Source organism: Mustelus asterias, unplaced genomic scaffold, assembly GCF_964213995.1.
Source record: "Mustelus asterias unplaced genomic scaffold, sMusAst1.hap1.1 HAP1_SCAFFOLD_938, whole genome shotgun sequence".
In the NCBI taxonomy this organism is placed as follows: Eukaryota; Metazoa; Chordata; class Chondrichthyes; order Carcharhiniformes; family Triakidae; genus Mustelus; species Mustelus asterias.
The window spans coordinates 34,915-53,653 of record NW_027590884.1 but is presented as its reverse complement, the minus strand read 5'-3'; the positions used below and the strand labels follow the sequence as shown (position 1 = coordinate 53,653).

General features: G+C 48.3%; 1 protein-coding gene across 1 annotated transcript in view; it reads left to right on the top strand.

The window, feature by feature from the left end:
• The window catches only part of stxbp4 (syntaxin binding protein 4), a gene marked incomplete at its 5' end in the record, with an annotated part of 135,247 nt that overhangs the window by 93,708 nt on the left and 22,800 nt on the right, over nt 1-18,739 (top strand). The gene's annotated exons all lie outside the window — the stretch shown is intronic.

Here is an 18,739-nt window from a genome sequence, read left to right as displayed (position 1 = left end):
GACACAGAATCAATGCTGACACCCCAGTGCAGTAGTGAGGGAGAGCTGCACTGTCGGAGGCACTACCTTTCAGATGAGACATTAACCTGATGCTCCATCTCCACTCACAAGTGGATTTAAAAGTCCCTTGGCACTATTCAAAGGAAGGCAGAGATGTTCTCCCTGTTGCCATGGCCAACGCTGATGGCTGGATGTGGTCTATATGGACTTCAGCAAGGCGTTCGATAAGGTCCCCCATGCAAGACTTCTTGAGAAAGTGAGAGGGCATGGGATCCAAGGGGCTGTTGCCTTGTGGATCCAGAACTGGCTTGCCTGCAGAAGGCAGAGAGTGGCTGTGGAGGGATCTTTCTCTGCATGGAGGTCAGTGACCAGTGGAGTGCCCCAGGGATCTGTTCTGGGACCCTTGCTGTTTGTCATTTTCATAAATGACCTGGATGAGGAAGTGGAGGGATGGGTTGGTAAGTTTGCTGATGACACCAAGGTAGGTGGTGTTGTGGATAGTTTGGAGGGATGTCAGAAGTTGCAGCGAGACATAGATAGAATGCAAGACTGGGCGGAGAAGTGGCAGATGGACTTCAACCCGGATAAGTGTGTGGTGATCCATTTTGGCAGATCCAATGGGATGAAGCAGCAGTATAATATGAAGGGTACCATTCTTAGCAGTGTAGAGGATCAGAAGGACCTTGGGGTCCGGGTCCATAGGACTCTTAAATCGGCCTCGCAAGTGGAGGATGCGGTCAAGAAGGCGTACGGCGTACTGGCCTTCATTAATCGAGGGATTGAGTTTAGGAGTCGGGAGATAATGCTGCAGCTTTATAGGACCCTGGTTAGACCCCACTTGGAGTACTGCGCGCAGTTCTGGTCACCTCATTACAGGAAAGATGTTGAAGCCATTGAAAGGGTGCAGAGGAGATTTACAAGGATGTTGCCTGGTTTGGGGGGCATGCCTTATGAGGATAGGTTGAGGGAGCTTGGTCTCTTCTCCCTGGAGAGACGAAGGATGAGAGGTGACCTGATAGAGGTTTACAAGATGTTGAGAGGTCTGGATAGGGTAGACTCCCAGAGGCTATTTCCAAGGGCTGAAATGGTTGCTACGAGAGGACACAGGTTTAAGGTGCTGGGGGGTAGGTACAGAGGAGATGTCAGGGGTAAGTTTTTCACTCAGAGGGTGGTGGGTGAGTGGAATCGGCTGACGTCGGTGGTGGTGGAGGCACACTCGTTGGGGTCTTTTAAGAGACTTCTGGATGAGTACATGGGATTTAATGGGATTGAGGGCTATAGATAGGCCTAGAGGTGGGGATGTGATCGGCGCAACCTGTGGGCCGAAGGGCCTGTTTGTGCTGTGGCTTTCTATGTTCTATGTTCTATGTTAACAAAAATCACTAAGGAAAGACGATCTGCATTATTGTTTGTTATGTGGGATCTTGCTGTGCTTAAATTGGCTGCTCTGTTTCCTGTATGACAATAGCGACTTCACTGTCAAAAGTAGTTAGAATCATTGAAACCCTGCAGTGCAGAAGGAGGCCATTCAGCCCATCGAGTCTTCACTGACCACAATCCCACTCAGGCCCTATTCCCGTAACCGCACATATTTACCCGACTAATCCCCCTGACACTAAGTGGCAATTTAGCATGGCCAATCCACCTAACCCGCACATCTTTGGAATGTGGGAGGAAACCGGAGCACCCGGTGGAAACCCACGGAGACACGGGAAGAATGTGCAAAGTCCGCACAAACAGTGACCCGAGGCCAGAATCGAACCTGGGTCCCTGGCGCTGTGAGGCAGCAGTACTAACCACTGTGCCAAAATGCTGCCCCAGTTAATTGCCTGTAAAGCGCTTTAGTGTGTGTGGGTCGTGACAGGTGCTATAGGAATAGAGATCTTTCCTTTCTGTAACTCACTGGTTCCCGGAATCTTGAAAGTGGAACTTCCCTTCACTCAGCTTTGATACTTTTAGAAATTCGACCAAGAGAGGCTGCATCTCTCAGTAAATGGAGTTCAGCAGGACTGTTCCTCATCTGTATGGGTCACTGGGAAGAGAAGGGAGAGTTACTCACTGAGCCATGGCCTAAAACAGTCCTTCCACTTCTGACAAGGCAAATAGGAAATTGTGGGGAGTCTCAGAAGAATTGCCAGATTGACTCTGGGAGACGTGTAACATCTCAGTCTGAGGAAGACATTAACACAAGAACTACTGGAAGATGGAGCTTGTCAAATCTTGTTTCAGAACATTGCTATGAAGGATATTGCAATGTTTTACTATGTTGAAAGTGCTATAGAAATGGCCGTCTGCAGCTATCCAAGTAAACATACAAACATATGAAATAGGAACAGAAGCAGGCCTCTCGGTCTCTCAAGACTGTTCCACCATTCAATAAGATCACGGCAGGTCTGTTTGTGTTGAGTTCCACGTTCTCCTCGACCACTGACAACCTTTGCCGAACAAAAATCTTTCATCTGTGCCCTAAAAATATTCAGTGACCCCACTTTCTCTGCCTTCTGAGGCAAAGAGTTCCAAAGTCGCACAACCCTCTGAGAGAAAAGATTTTTCCTTATTTCTATCCTAAAAGGGTGACCCCCAATCTTGACAACACCAGGTTAAAGTCCAACAGATTTATTTGGCATCACGAGCTTTTGGAGCACTGCTCCTTCATCAGGTGAGTGGAGAGGTAGGTTCACAAACACGGCATATATAGGCAAAGACACAATTGCAAGATAATGGTATGTGGAGAGGATCTCCAAGAAGATCGCGCATATCAACATAAACATCAAGTTTCTGCAAAGATCCAAGAAAACATAAAGATCCTGGGAAAAAAGCCATTATCTTGCAATTGTGTCTTTGCCTATATATGCTATATTTGTGAACCCACCTCTCCACTCACCTGATGAAGGAGCAGCGCTCCGAAAGCTCGTGATTCCAAATAAACCTGTTGGAGTTTAACCTGGTGTTGTGAAACTTCTTACTGTGCCCACCCCAGTCCAACGCCAACATCTCCACATCATCACTAATTTTAAAGCAGTGCCCTAGCTCTGGACTCACCCACAAGAGGAAGCATCTTTCCACATCACCTTGTCGAGACCGTTCACGATCTCATGCTTCAATATCCAGTCCCCCTCACTCTTCTAAACTCCAGTGGAAACAATCCCAGCCTTTCCAACCTTTCCTCAAAAACCCCCTCATTCCAGGTATCAATCTAGGAAACCTCCTCAAAACCACTTCCAACACATTTACATCCTTCCTTAAATAAGGGGGACTAATCCTGCACACAGCATTTGAGATGTGGCCTCATCAATACCCTGTATAAATGAAGCATAACATCCTTACTTTTATATTCAATTCCTCTCATAATAAAGGGTAGCATTCCATTCGCCTCTTAATTACTTGATGTACCTGCATACTAACGTTTTGTGACTCATGTACTAGAACATCAAATCAAAATGTGACTAAGGGGGTGAATAATACACCCCAGTCCCGGCGGTGCCCAGAGGGCACGGAAGGCATCAACTTGTTGAGAGGTATTGATGGAGTGGATTCTCAGAGGCTTTTACCCAGGGCTGAAATGGTTGTCACAAGAGGTCACAGGTTTAGGGTGCTGGGGAGTAGGTACAGAGGAGATGTTAGGGGTAAGTTTTTCACTCAGAGGGTGGTGGGTGTGTGGAATCGGCTGCCGGTAGTGGTGGTGGAGGCGGATTTGATAGGGTCTTTTAAGAGACTTTTGGATAAGTTCATGGAAGTTAGTAAGATAGAGGGTTATAGGTAAGCCTAGTAGGTAGGGACATGTTTGGCGCAACTTGTGGGCTGAAGGGCTTGTTTGTGCTGTAGCTTTTCTATGTTCTAACTATGTCCTCGGACACCGCATGCTCCCGCTCCAGGGACACCCGGCCACGAATATAACCACGGTAGAGGGGCAGACAATGGGATCCCTCTGCACCTCAATTCTGCAATCATCCTCCATTTAAGTAATACTCTGTCTTTTTTATTCTTACTGCCAAAATGAACATTTTCCCACATTATATAACATCTGCCAGATTTTTGCCCACTCACTCACCTATCGATACCTGTCTGCAAACTCCTTATGTCCACTTCACAACATGCTTTCCTACCTATCTTTGAATTATCTGCAAATTTAGCTCCCATGCCTTCATTCCCATCGTCTTAGTCATTGATATAAATTGCAAATAGTTGATGCCCCAGCACAGCCCCTGGGAGATGCCACTTATCACATCCTGTCATCAGATAAAGACCCATTTATGCATACTCTGTTTTCTGCCAGCCAACCAATCTTCAATCCAGGCTAATATGTTACCCCCTACACCACAAACTTTTATTTTTTGCAATAACCTTTGAGTGTCACCTTATCAAATGCTTTCTGGAAATCCAAGTACAGTATGTCTACAGGCTCTCCTTTATCCACAGCACTTGTTACTCCTTCAAGAAACTCTCATAAATTGGTTAAACATGATTTCCCTTTCTTAAATCATGCTGACTCTTCCCAATTACTTTGAGTTTTTCTAAGTGCCCAGCTATAACCTCTTCAATGATCAATTCTAACACCTTCCCCACAACAGATGTCAAGCTAACTGGCCTAGAATTGCCTGTTTTCTGTCTCTCTGCCCCCTTCTTGAATAGAGGAGTTATACTTGCTACTTTTCAGAACCTTTCCAGAATCGAATGAATTTTGGAAAGTAAACACCAACACACCTACTGTCTCATTAGCCACCTTTTTTAAGACCCCAGGATGAAGTCCATCAGGACCTGGATACTTGTCAGCCCACACGCAGCCCCATCAGTTTGTGCAATACTGCTTCCCGAGTGATTGCAATTTCACCAAGTTCCTCTCTCCCCTCCACCTCCAGATTTACAGCTATTACTGGAATGGCTTTTCTATCTTCTACAGTGAAGACAGAAGCAGAATATCTGTTAACTTCATCTGCCATTTCCTTATTATTTACTGTTAACCCCCCATTAGAATCATAGAATCCCAACAGTGCAGAAAGAGGCCATTAAGCGCACCAAACCTGCACCAACGACGATCTCACCCAGGCCCTATCCCCGTAACCTAAGCTCCCCATATTTACCCTGCTAATCCCTTGACTCTAAAGGGCAATTTAGCATGGCCAATCAACCTTACCCACACATCTTTGGAGTTTGGGAGGAAACCGGAGTACCCGGAGGAAACCCACGCAGACACGGGGAGAACGTGCAAACTCCGCACAGTCAGCCGAGGCTGGAATTGAACCCAGGGCTGAACACTCACTTCATTTACTTTTTTCCTGTTTATATACCTGTGGAAACTCTTGCTATCTATGTTTACATTTCTAGTTAGCTTCCTTTCATATCCGGCCTACATGTGACTCCAGATCCACAGCAATGTGGTTGATTCTTAAATGACCTCAGAATCAGCTGAGCATGACACCCCAATTAGCAATGGGGCAATAAATGCTGGCCCAGCCATGGACGCCCACATCCCATGAAACCCTTTAAGTTTAAAATACTAATCTTTGACCCACCCTTCTCCTTTTAAAACTGGGTGTAAAATTCAACTGTATTGTGGTCGCTGCTACCTAGGGATGCCTTTACTCTGAGGTCATTAATTAATTTGTCACATTACACAATACCAATCTCATATAAACAGCTCTCTGGTTGGTTCCAGAATGTGCTGTTCGAAGAAATTGCCTCAAAAGCATTCTAAGAACTCATCCAGCCTGTTACTGCCAATCTGATTTTTCCAGTCTATATGTAGTTTAAAGTCTAGCACAATTTTTGGCTGTTCCTATATCACAAGCACCCAATATTTCTTTTTGAATTAGTAATAAACCTGAGCTCGTAAAGTTCTGTTGCCCGTGCCTGAACTCGCACAAGTGCTGTTCCCCTATCACCCACTGTGCTCGCTGACCTACCCTGCCTCCCAATCTGGCAACACCTCCAGTTTAACATTCTCCTCGTTGTTTATAAGTCCCTCCACCGCCTCTCCCCTCCTTAACTCTGGAGTATCCCCCTGTCAACTTCAACAACAGCTTATATTTATACAGCTCCATTTATATGAGGAAATGTCCCAGGCTGCATCACAGCAGCATGAGAAAACAACATTTGGCACCAAGCCATTTAAGAAAATGTTAGGTCATGTGATCAAAACTTAGTCGAGGGGGTAGGTTTAAAGGAGCGTCTTAAAGGAGCAAAGCAAGACAGAGACATTGAGGGAGGGAATAACGTCAGCGAGGCACTGGAGGTTGGCCTCTTGGAGTATGAGACCCCTGATTCATAGAATCCCTACAGTGCAGAAGGAGGCCATTCGGCCCATCGAGTCTGCACCGACCACAATCCCACCCAGGCCCTATCCCCATAACCCCGTGCGTTTACCCCAGCTAGTCTCCCTGACACTAAGGGGCAATTTAGTATGGCCAATCGCACATCTTTGGACTGTGGGAGGAAACCGGAGCACCCGGAGGAAACCCACGCAGACACAGGAGAATGTGCAGACTCCACACAGTCACCTGGAATCGAACCCGGGTCCCTGGTGTTATAAGACAGCAATGCTAACCACTGTGCCACCTTGCCGCCCAAATTGAGTTCATGATTGCCCCATAAACAATTCCAGGCAGCAGGTGACCGAGACGGTTGTCCAGCCCAACTGTCTGCCCCTCTACCGAGGCTATATTCATGGCTGGGTGCCCTGGAGAGGGAGCACACGGTGTCCGAGGGCACCGTTAATCCTTTCCGTGCCCGCTGGGCACCGCAGGGACTGGAGTGCACTATTGACCCCTTTAATCACATTTTGATTTGATATTTTAACTTTCCTTTCCACTTTGTCCTTTGTTCTGGGCAGTTTCCCTCCTTTTGGGAGCTGCCGCTTTTAATTTGTCCCCTTGTTAATTTGATTTAGTTTACTTGGTTGTCCAGAAAGAGCGGTAGTAATTGCCTGTCCAATCAGGGAGCCTCACCTGTGTGTATATATCGAGGAGTGTCAGGGCTACGGACACACCGGATTCTGACCTTGTACCTGAAGCACTCTGAGGAGTGGAATAGAGTTTGTAAATAAAGGGAATCTGGTGAAGGGACGCCGGCCTCTGAGGAGTTATTTCAGAATGCCTCAATTTGGGGCCTAGACAGCTGAACGTGCGGCCACCAAAGGTAGAGTGATTAAAACTGGGGACATTCTCACGACTCCTTTGTAAAACTTTACTTCATAGAATCATAGAATCCTACAGTGCAGAAGGAGGCCATTTGGCCCATCGATTCTGACTGACCACAATCCTACCCCAGGCCTTATCCTCACAACCCCAAACATTTACCTCGCTAATCCCTCTAACCTTCACATCCCGGGTCACAAAGGGGCAATTTAGCGTGGCCAATCAACCTAGCCCGCACATCTTTGGATTGTGGGAGGAAACCGGAGCACCCGGAGGAAACCCACGCAGACACGGGAAGAACGTGCAGACTCCGCACAGTGTCCCAAGCCGTGATTCGAACCTGGGCCCCTGGCGCTGTGAGGCAGCAGTGCTGATCACTGTGCCGCCGTGCTGCCCCTTGTGAAACTTTTAGCCATTTTACTGCGTTTAAGGTGCTATATAAATGCAAGTGGTGTGCAGTGCGAGAGGTGAGATGGTAATGAGGTGCTGGCGGATTCACTGTCTCTTGTGGTGTCAGAATGAACTGATTCCTGGGCAAAGGGTTAATGTTCAGAGTGTGCCTTGCAGCGTGTTCAGACCATGCTCACGTGCTTAAATAAAAAAATCCCCGGTGGCTGCCAAGGACAGTGAGCTAATGATGTGCAGACAGGCTAGGCATGCAGGCCAGGAACAGCACACTGTGCTGCTCCTGCTGTGTCTCAGTGATACACCAGCTCGAATGCAGGCAGGCTGGGGTGACAACATGGAAACGCAGCCTGTAAACCAGGAGGGGAAACAGACTGCTCACTTCTAATTTCTAATTTAATCCTTGACAAGAAAACCTGAAAAACATTCCGCTTCACCACTGGTAAAATGTGCCGTCTGCAACTTAACGACAGCTCTGTCATTCCGATATTCCCTGAATTTTATCAGCAGCCACTTCTGCCCCACCTCACACGATTGGCCGATAGGTTTCTCGCTGCCAGTGCTACCCGATAGGTTGTTGTGAGGTCCAGTGGCATTTCCCCCCCCCCCCCCCCCCCGCCAGCCCCCACCCCCCCCAACCCTCTTCCCCATTCTCCACCCAACTCAGTGCCCCTCACCCCCCCCTCCCATCCTCCCAGTTTGTGGACAGGACATTCCCTGGTGAACTCCCTCTGCCAAATAGTCAACACTCTGCTGCAAAGCACCCCCCCATTATCTTCATTAGCAAGCGAGTGCTGCATTGTCAGAGGGTCAGTGCTGAGGGAGTGCCGCACTGTCAGAGGGTCAGTACTGAGGGAGTGCCGCACTGTCAGAGGGTCAGTACTGAGGGAGTGCCGCACTGTCAGAGGGACAGTACTGAGGGAGTGCCGCACTGTCAGAGGGTCAGTGCTGAGGGAGTGCCGCGCTGTCAGAGGGTCAGTGCTGAGGGAGTGCCGCACTGTCAGAGGGTCAGTGCTGAGGGAGTGCTGCGCTGTCAGAGGGTCAGTACTGAGGGAGTGCCGCACTGTCAGAGGGTCAGCACTGAGGGAGTGCCGCGCTGTCAGAGGGTCAGTACTGAGGGAGTGCCGCATTGTCAGAGGGTCAGTACTGAGGGAGTGCTGCACTGTCAGAGGGTCAGTACTGAGGGAGTGCTGCACTGTCAGAGGGTCAGTACTGAGGGAGTGCTGCACTGTCAGAGGGTCAGTACTGAGGGAGTGCTGCACTGTCAGAGGGTCAGTACTGAGGGAGTGCCGCACTGTCAGAGGGTCAGTACTGAGGGAGTGCTGCACTGTCAGAGGGTCAGTACTGAGGGAGTGCCGCACTGCCAGAGTGTCAGTACTGAGGGAGTGCCGCACTGTCAGAGGGTCAGTGCTGAGGGAGTGCCGCACTGTCAGAGGGTCAGTGCTGAGGGAGTGCCGCACTGTCAGAGGGTCAGTACTGAGGGAGTGCCGCACTGTCAGAGGGTCAGTACTGAGGGAGTGCTGCACTGTCAGAGGGTCAGTACTGAGGGAGTGCCGCACTGCCAGAGTGTCAGTGCTGAGGGAGTGCCGCACTGTCAGAGGGTCAGTACCAAGGGAGTGCGACATTGTTTGAGTTGCTACCTTTCAAATCAGAATTTAAACCAATGTTGTCTTTTGCTTGTCAAGTGGACATGAAAGTTGATGGGATATAGAGATGAGCATGGGAATTCTCTGCAATGGGGCCAATAGTTAACCTCAACCAGTACCTGAAACAGATGGTCTGCTCATTATCACGTTACAGTTTGTGAGAGTTTGCAAAAATTAACTGCTATGTTTCGTACATTACAGCAGATATTGAATTTTAAAAGTTTGGCTGGGCCTATGGGAGCTGCAACTCCTTCTTTTCACCTCTTTTGATATTGTGAGGGTCTCTCGCTGACTGTCTGGAACCCAGGGTGAAGATGCAGCTGTCAATACAGCCAGTGATCAGAACAGATATTAATTATTACAATGAGGGAGTGAAGATTAAATGCCACCTATTTGGTTTCTTGCATTTAAATGCACATCTTCTGCAGCATCAGAGTAGGTTTGAGCTCCCTCCCTTCCCCGCGAGGCCAGAGGCAACAGACCAAGAACTGCAGGTGCTTTGGCCAGATCCTGTTTGCAGCCAGGGAGACAGGAGCTGCTGCAGCTGCACACTTCCTGTCTAAATCCAAAATATCAGCACACGATGACACTGGTTAAATACCACGCATTCCCGTCTCTGACACACTCCTCCCAGCTTCTCTGAAACCCCCTTGCAACACTACCACTGCCCATCGGGCTGTCTCCCACACAGTGAAACCCTGTGCAGCGCTGCACCCTCTCTGAAACTGAACCGTCCCCTGGAACACACTGCCTCTTGCGTACGGTTAACTGCCAAGGCTACCTGAGAGAAGTCAACAACTGGTGCTTTTAACTCAGACACTTGGACTCCCAGCAGTCGGCAGAGTCAAGCTCATGTTATGCTGCCCCCAATATGTTCCCACAGTACAATACTTCAAAAGTATTTAATTGGTTGTAAATCACTTGCAACTGACTGCCTACGCGAGAGCGGTGGAAGTAGAGACAATTAATGGTTCCAAAAGGAAATTGGATGGACACTTGGGGGAAATAAACTTGCAGCAATACGCGGAAAGAGAAGGGTGTGGAGTTGACTTGATTGCACTGCAGAGAGCTAGTATAGACTCAATGGGCTGAATGGTCTCTTTCTGTGCTATAAAGAGCATGATGATATTTCATGCTCTCTTCTTGGTGCTTTATTGCTGACGGTAAAAGCCTTGAAATTCTAAAATTTGATGGCATCTGAAATTTCACCTTTTGGGCTCTGGGTTAGGCCAGCATTTATTACCCGTCCCTAATTTCCCTTGTGAAAGTGCTGGTGAGATTTGATTTGATTTGATTTATTATTGTCACATGTATTAGTATACAGTGAAAAGTATTGTTTCTTGCGCGCTATACAGACAAAGCATACCGTTCATAGAGAAGGAAAGGAGAGAGTGCAGAATGTAGTGTTACAGTCATAGCTAGGGTGTAGAGAAAGATCAACTTAATGCAAGGTAGGTCCCTTCAAAAGTCTGACAGCAGCAGGGAAGAAGCTGTTCTTGAGTCGGTTGGTACGTGACCTCAGACTTTTGTATCTTTTTCCCGAAGGAAGAAGGTGGAAGAGAGAATGTCCGGGGTGTGTGAGGTCCTTAATTATGCTGGCTGCTTTTCTGAGGCAGCGGGAAGTGTCGACAGAGTCAATGGATGGGAGGCTGGTTTGCGTGATGGATTGGGCTACATTCATGACCTTTTATAGTTCCTTGCAGTCTTGGGCAGAGCAGGAGCCATACCAAGCTGTGATACAACCAGAAAGAATGCTTTTTATGGTGCATTTCTATGGTGTAAAAGTTGGTGAGAGTCGTAGCTGACATGTCTAATTTCCTTCGTTTTCTGAGAAAGTAGAGACGTTGGTGGGCTTTCTTAACTATAGTGTCGGCATGGGGGGACCAGGACAGGTTGTTGGTGATCTGGACACCTAGAAACTTGAAGCTCTCGACCTTTCTACTTCGTCCTGTTGATGTAGACAGGGGTACGTTCTCCTTTACGCTTCCTGAAGTCAATGACAATCTCCTTGTTCATCTGTTTCTGCCCATGTGAGGATGTGGAGATGCCGGCATTGGACTGGGGTGGGCACAGTAATTCCAAATAAACCTGTTGGGCTTTAACCTGGTGTTGTGAGACTTCTCACTCTGTCCATGTGGTGTAGGGACACCCACATGTCTGTTATAGAGGGAGTTCCTGGATTCTTACCCGGCCACAGTGAAGGAACGGCGATATATTTCCAAGTCTGGATGGTGAGTGACTTGGAGGGGAACTTGCAGGTGATGGTGTTCCCAGGTATCTGCTGCCCTTGTCCTTCTTGGTGGCAGAGGTCACAAGTTCGGAAGGTGCTGTTGAAGGATCCGTGGTGAATAGCTGTAGGGCATTTCGTAGATGGACTTGGGTTTATCCAGTGACCTAGTGGAAATCAGCCAGCATTGCAGTGCTGCTCACAGCATTGTGATTGGTACTGGGAATAGCTGTGTACAGAGATTAGTGGATGATAACAGCAAGCTTGACACTCGGGAGCCACCAGGTTCTGAATCAGACTCAGGCTGATTTTTATCCCTCTCTAGCCCAGGATAACTGACACCAGGGATGAGCTAACTCAGCACAAGCCACAAGTCAAACGTGGTACCCCTCTGGTCTGTTACCATCTGCAGACCAGGGCCCTGTGCACCTTCCCAGGTAGAGGTCAAAGTTCCCACAGCGCTATATCAAAGAACAGGAGAGTTCTCCCCGGCGTCCTGGTCAATATTTATCCCTGAAACACCTACAAGCAGCTGCTCCACTGACCATGTTGCTCTCTGTGGGATCTTGCTGTGCTCCGCTGACCATGTTGCTCTCTGTGGGATCTTGCGGTGCTCCACTGACCATGTTGCTCTCTGTGGGATCTTGCTGTGCTCCGCTGACCATGTTGTTCTCTGTGGGATCTTGCTGTGCTCTGACCATGTTGCTCTCTGTGGGATCTTGCTGTGCTCTGACCATGTTGCTCTCTGCGGGATCTTGCTGTGCTCTGACCATGTTGTTCTCTGTGGGATCTTGCTGTGCTCTGACCATGTTGTTCTCTGTGGGATCTTGCTGTGCTCTGACCATGTTGTTCTCTGTGGGATCTTGCTGTGCTCTGACCATGTTGTTCTCTGTGGGATCTTGCTGTGCTCTGACCATGTTGCTGTCTGTGGGATGTTGCAGTGCGCAACTTTGCTGCCATGTTACCACAATGACTGCGCTTCATTGGCTGTAGAGCACTTTAGGCATCTTTGAGGTTGTGAAAGGTGCTATCTAAATGAGAGTCTCTCTTTACAAATGAGGGGATCTCATAGAGACTTATAAAATTCTAACAGGACTAGACAGGGTGGATGCAGGGAGGATGTTCCCGATGGTGGGGAAGTCCAGAACCAGGGTCACAGTCTGAGGATTCAGGGTAGACCATTTAGGACGGAGATGAGGAGACATTTCTTCACCCAAAGAGTGGTGAGCCTGTGGAATTCATTACCACAGGAAATAGTTGATGCCAAAACATTGAATGTATTCAAGAGGCGGCTGGATATAGCACTTGGGGCGAATGGGATCGAAGGTTATGGGGAGAAAGCAGGATTAGGCTATTGAGTTGGATGATCAGCCATGATCGTGATGAATGGCGGAGCAGGCTCGAAGGGCTGAATGGCCTCCTCCTGCTCCTATCTTCTATGTTTCTATGTTTATGTAGCTGTCTGTTTATCCATTCAATCAGGATTTAGTCATAAAGTGTTGGCAATACAAAGCCTGGTCTGCATTGCTGATCTCTGTGACCTCCACTCGTTCCAGTCTAACCTTGTGTTGTGATGCACGCCGTGTTTATCATATACTCTCCCTTAACCTTGGAGTGGTCCCTATTGCCCATCGTGGGGTTTGACTGAAGCACAACAAATACAATTGCACCCCCGACACTCTGTCAAACACCAACTGGCCCTGGGGTCAGTCTTACTGTGACGGGGCTACACGGTTATAGGGGAACTGACAGTTTACCATTCCAAATGGCTTTCAGCTTGATATTGCTTGTTTTTAATTAAGCAAGCCTCTCTTATCTTGCTCTGGCCTCTCGGGTATTACCCATGTAATTATTCTTTTTTATTTAAAAGTTACAGCCTGTTAAATTATGTTTGAACAGAGTGGTGCTGTACGAGAGGTGTCTGTGTGTTACATAATACTTTTTAAGGCAATGTTGCAGCAGATTACAGTGTTACAAATAATCCTTGGGTAGATTACTCCCTGGTGTGAATGCCACCAATGTGAACTTTCATACTGGAACACTAAATCCACCGGTGCTCCTATTACTGACTGCGCACGTCAGAGCCAGCGGGGACTCTGCAGAATACAAGTGGAGAAGACAAAAGGTGTTGACACTGACTTCACACACTACTAAAGAACCAGCCACTGAGTGGGGGCACCAGAGATTTACAGGATGTCCTGTTCCGGACACTGACGCAGCGTGTCGGCTTTGATCTTTCATCCTATAGATCTAAACTTCAGTCCAGACAAGGCTGTGGGTCTGTGCTCGATGGACTTTAGAAGGGTGACAGGGGGGTGGTGGGGATCTCATAGAAACTTACAGAATACTGAAGGCCTGGAGAGAGTGGATGTTTTCATAGAATCATAGAAACCCTACAGTACAGAAAGAGGCCATTCGGCCCATCGAGTCTGCACCGACCACAATCCCACCCAGGCCCTACTCCCATATCCCTACATATTTACCCACTAATCCCTCTAACCTACGCATCTCAGGACACTAAGGGCAATTTTTAGCATGGCCAATCAACCTAACCCGCACATCTTTGGACTGTGGGAGGAAACCGGAGCACCCGGAGGAAACCCACGCAGACACGAGGAGAATGTGCAAACTCCACACAGACAGTGACCCAAGCCGGGAATCGAACCCAGGTCCCTGGAGCTGTGAGGCAGCAATGCTAACCACTGTGCTACCGTGCCGTCTGGATATGGGGAAGATATTTCCATTAGTGAAAGAGACTGGGATCCAAGGGCACAGCCTCAGAGTAAACCCTTTAGAACCGGGATGAGGAGGAATTTCTTCAGCCAGAGGGTGGTGAATCTGTGGAATTAATTGCCACAGAAGGCTGTGGAGGCCTCGTCATTGAGTGTATTTAAAACAGAGATGGATAGGTTCTTGATTGGTCAGGGGATCAAAGGCTACGGGGAAAAAGCAGGAGATTGGGGTTGAGAAACTTATCAGCCATGATCGAATGGCGGTGCAGCAGACTCGATGGGCCGAATGACCTCATTCTGCTCCTATATCTAATGATCTTATGTGATGCTGGAGATTACGGAGGAGGCCGAGATGGATCATCCATTCGGCACTTCTGGCCGAAGATTGCTGCGAATACTTTAGCCTTATCTGTTGCTCTGATGTGCTGGGCTCCTCCATCATTGAGGATGGGGATATTAGTGGAGCCTCCACCTCCCGTGAGTTGTTTAATTGTCCACCACCATTCCCGACTGGATGTGGCAGGACTACAGAGCTTAGATCTGATCCGTTGGTTGTGGGATCGCTTAGCTCTGTCTATCACTTGCTGTTTATGCTGTTTGGCACGCAGGTAGTCCTGTGTTGTAGCTTCACCAGGTTGATACCTCATTTTTAGGTGTGCCTGGTGCTGCTCCTGACATGCCCTCCTGCACTCTCCATTGAACCAGGGTTAATCCCCTGGTTTGATGGTAATGGTTGAGTGGGGGATATGCCGGGCCATGAGGTGCTGGAGTACAGTTCCGCTGCTGTTAATGGCCCACAGCACCTCATGGATGCCTAGTCTTGAGTTGTTGGATATGACTGAAGTCCGTCCCATTTAGCACGGTGATAGTGCCACACAACACGATGGAGGTTATTTTCAACATGAGGACAGGTCTTTGTCTCCACAAGGACTGTGTGGTGGTCACTCTTACCGATACCGTTATGGACAGATGCATCTGCAGCCGGCAAGTTGGTGAGGATGAGGTCAGGTCTGTTATACCCTCTTGTTGGTTCCCTCACTCCCTGCCACAGAGCTGGTCTGAGTTCCCCCACTCCCGCCACTTCAGCAGACTGAGCCAGTCTGTTATCCGTCAAAGCATCTCTTGCAAATCCCCTCCCCGCAGTCAGTCAGACAATATCACAGCTTGGCAACTCTGGGAGTAACAGGGGAAGCACCTTGTCTTTCACTCTCAGTCAGGTTAAGGTGATCTGACAACACTGTCTTTATGCTGGATTGTATGGCAGATTTATGCTGCTGCAATTAAGTCCTTTCTCTCTTTAAGCTTTTGTAAGTGACTGTCATTTGGAATAAGAGTCTCTGCAGAACCAGATTTCCAATGGCCTTGGGTTTTTTATCAGTTTTATCAGCCGTGTCAGGAGATTGAGCAGCACCTGATGGTTGGGGAGTGTGTAACCGCGATACAGGAGGATCCCTCTGGCAATGGACAGGCAACTGGACCAGTTCTTCCTCTCTGCCGTGTGATTCATATCAGTTACACTTTAGGATTTGAGAAGCTATTTATGGAATGTCTGCGTTGGGAAACCTTTTCACTGTTAGGCACTCCATAGTTAAATGGAACACAGGTTAGATACAGACTATAGTTCCCCATCAAACACTCCCAGGACAGGTACAGCACGGGGTGAGATACAGAGTAAAGCTCCCTCTACACTGTCCCCATCAAACACTCCCAGGACAGATACAGCACGGGGTTAGATACAGAGTAAAGCTCCCTCTACACTGTCCCCATCAAACACTCCCAGGACAGGTACAGCACGGGGTTAGATACAGAGTAAAGCTCCCTCTACACTGTCCCCATCAAACACTCCCAGGACAGGTACAGCACGGGGTTAGATACAGAGTAAAGCTCCCTCTACACTGTCCCCATCAAACACTCCCAGGACAGGTACAGCACGGGGTTAGATACAGAGTAAAGCTCCCTCTACACTGTCCCCCATCAAACACTCCCAGGACATATGCAGCACGGGGTTAGATACAGAGTAAAGCTCCCTCTACACTGTCCCCCATCAAACACTCCCAGGACATATGCAGCACGCGGTTAAGATTCACCTATGCCCTTAGCTCTGGAATTCACTGTCGGATTATAGGATTTAATTTAATGTGGGTGCAGAGCAAGGTGAGAAAACAAGCGTGAAAATAATATTGGGCAAAGTGAGTAGTTTAAAGTGGGAGCAGATCCAGTGCTGGCTTCTTACGGTGCTGTTTGAGAGCGACACTGACCCAATGTCAATCCCTCCAGCTCTCTGTCACTTTTGCTTCAGCTGTTTTGCTGCTTGGAGCTTCCTGCAGCTTCTGACGTTTAACAGTTTGTGTCAGCTGCTTCCACCATCTCCTCTGGCAGCACAAACCAGGCATCCAGCACCCTCTGTGTGAAATACTTCCCCCACATACCTCCTCTCTGTATCATACCATTATCCTCCCCTCTGTATCTCACCATTACCCTCCCCTCTGTATCTCACCATTACCCTCCCCTCTGTATCTCACCATTACCCTCCCCTCTGTATCTCACCATTATCCTCCCCTCTGTATCACACCATTATCCTCCCCTCTGTATCTCACCATTACCCTCCTCTCTGTATCTCACCATTATCCTCCCCTCTGTATCTCACCATTACCCTCCTCTCTGTATCTCACCATTACCCTCCCTTCTGTATCTCACATCATTATCCTCCCCTCTGTATCTCACCATTACCCTCCCCTCTGTATCTCACATCATTATCCTCCCCTCTGTATCACACCATTACCCTCCCCTCTGTATCTCACCATTATCCTCCCCTCTGTATCACACCATTATCCTCCCCTCTGTATCTCACCATTACCCTCCTCTCTGTATCTCACCATTATCCTCCCCTCTGTATCTCACCATTTCCCTCCCCTCTGTATCTCACATCATTATCCTCCCCTCTGTATCTCACCATTACCCTCCCCTCTGCGTCACACCATTATCCTCCCCTCTGTATCTCACATCATTATCCTCCCCTCTGTATCTCACCATTACCCTCCCCTCTGTGTCACACCATTATCCTCCCCTCTGTATCTCACCATTACCCTCCCCTCTGTATCACACCATTACCCTCCCCTCTGGGTCACACCATTAGAGCCTAGGGTAGGGTGTGTAGATATTCTGGGTCATGTCAACATCAACAAGGACGAGGTATTGGGCGTCTTAAAAAGCATTAAAGTAGGTAAGTCCCCATGGCCTGATGGGATCTACCTCAGAATACTGAGGGAGGCAAGGGCGGAAATTGCTGGGCCCTTGACAGAAATATTTGTATCCACGTTGGCTACAGGTGAAGTTCCAGAGGACTGGAAGATAGCCAATGTTGTTCCATTGTTTACGAAGGGCAGCAGGGGTAATCCAGGAAATTATAGGCTGGTGAGCTTTACGTCAGTGGTAGGGAAATTATTGGAAAAGATTCTTAGGGAACAGGATTTACTCACATTTGGAAACAAATGGACTTACTAGTTGGGGGAGGTCGTGCCTCTCTAACTTGATCGAGTTTTTTGAGGAAGTGACGAAGAGGATAGATGAGGGAAAGGCAGTGGATGTTGTATACATGGACTTCAGTAAAGCCTTTGACAAGGTACCTCATGGCAGACTGGTACGAAAGGTGAAGTCACACGGGACCAGAGGAGAGCTGGCTAGATGGATACAGAACTGGCTTGGGCATGAAGACAGAGGGTAGCAGTAGAGGGGTGCTTTTCTGAATGGAAGGCTGTGACTAGCGGTGTTCCACAGGGTTTGTTGTTCATAGTATATATAAACAGTTTGGAGAAAAATGTAGCTGGTCTGATTAGTAAGTTCGCAGATGACACAAAAATTGATGGAGTTGCGGATAGTGAAGAGGATTGTCAGAGGATACAGCAAGATATAGACAGGTTGGAGACTTGGGCGTAGAAGTGGCAGATGGCGTTTAATCCGGACAAGTGTGGGATAATGCATTTTGGAAGGTCCAATGCATGTAGGAATTATACTGTAAATGGTAGAACCCTTAGGAGTATTGACAGGCAGAGAGATCTGGGCGTACATGTCCACCGATCACTGAAAGTGGCAACGCAGGTGGATAAGATAGTCAAAAAGGCATATGTCAAGCTTGCCTTTATCGGTCAGGGCATTGAGTATAAAAATTAGCAGGTCATGCTGCAGCTGTACAGAACCTTAGTTCGGCCTCATTTAGAATATTGTGTACAATTCTGGTTGCCGCACTACCAGAAGGACGTGGATGCTTCGGAGAGGATACAGAAGAGGTTTACCAGGATGTTGCCCAGTCTGGAGGGTATTAGCTATGAGGAGAGAATGGATCAACTTGGTTTGTTCTCACTGGAACGGCAGAGGTTGAGGAGTGACCTGATAGAGGTCGACAAGATTATGAGTGGCATGGACAGAGTGGACAGTCAGATGCTCTTTCCTAGGGCAGAAAAGTCAAGCACTAGGAGACATAGGTTTAAGGTGCGTGGGGGAAAGTTTAGAGGAGATGTGCGAGGCTAGTTTTTTTTACGCAGAGGGTGGTGAGTGTCTAGAACGCGCTGCCCGGAGAGGTGATGGGAGCAGCTATGA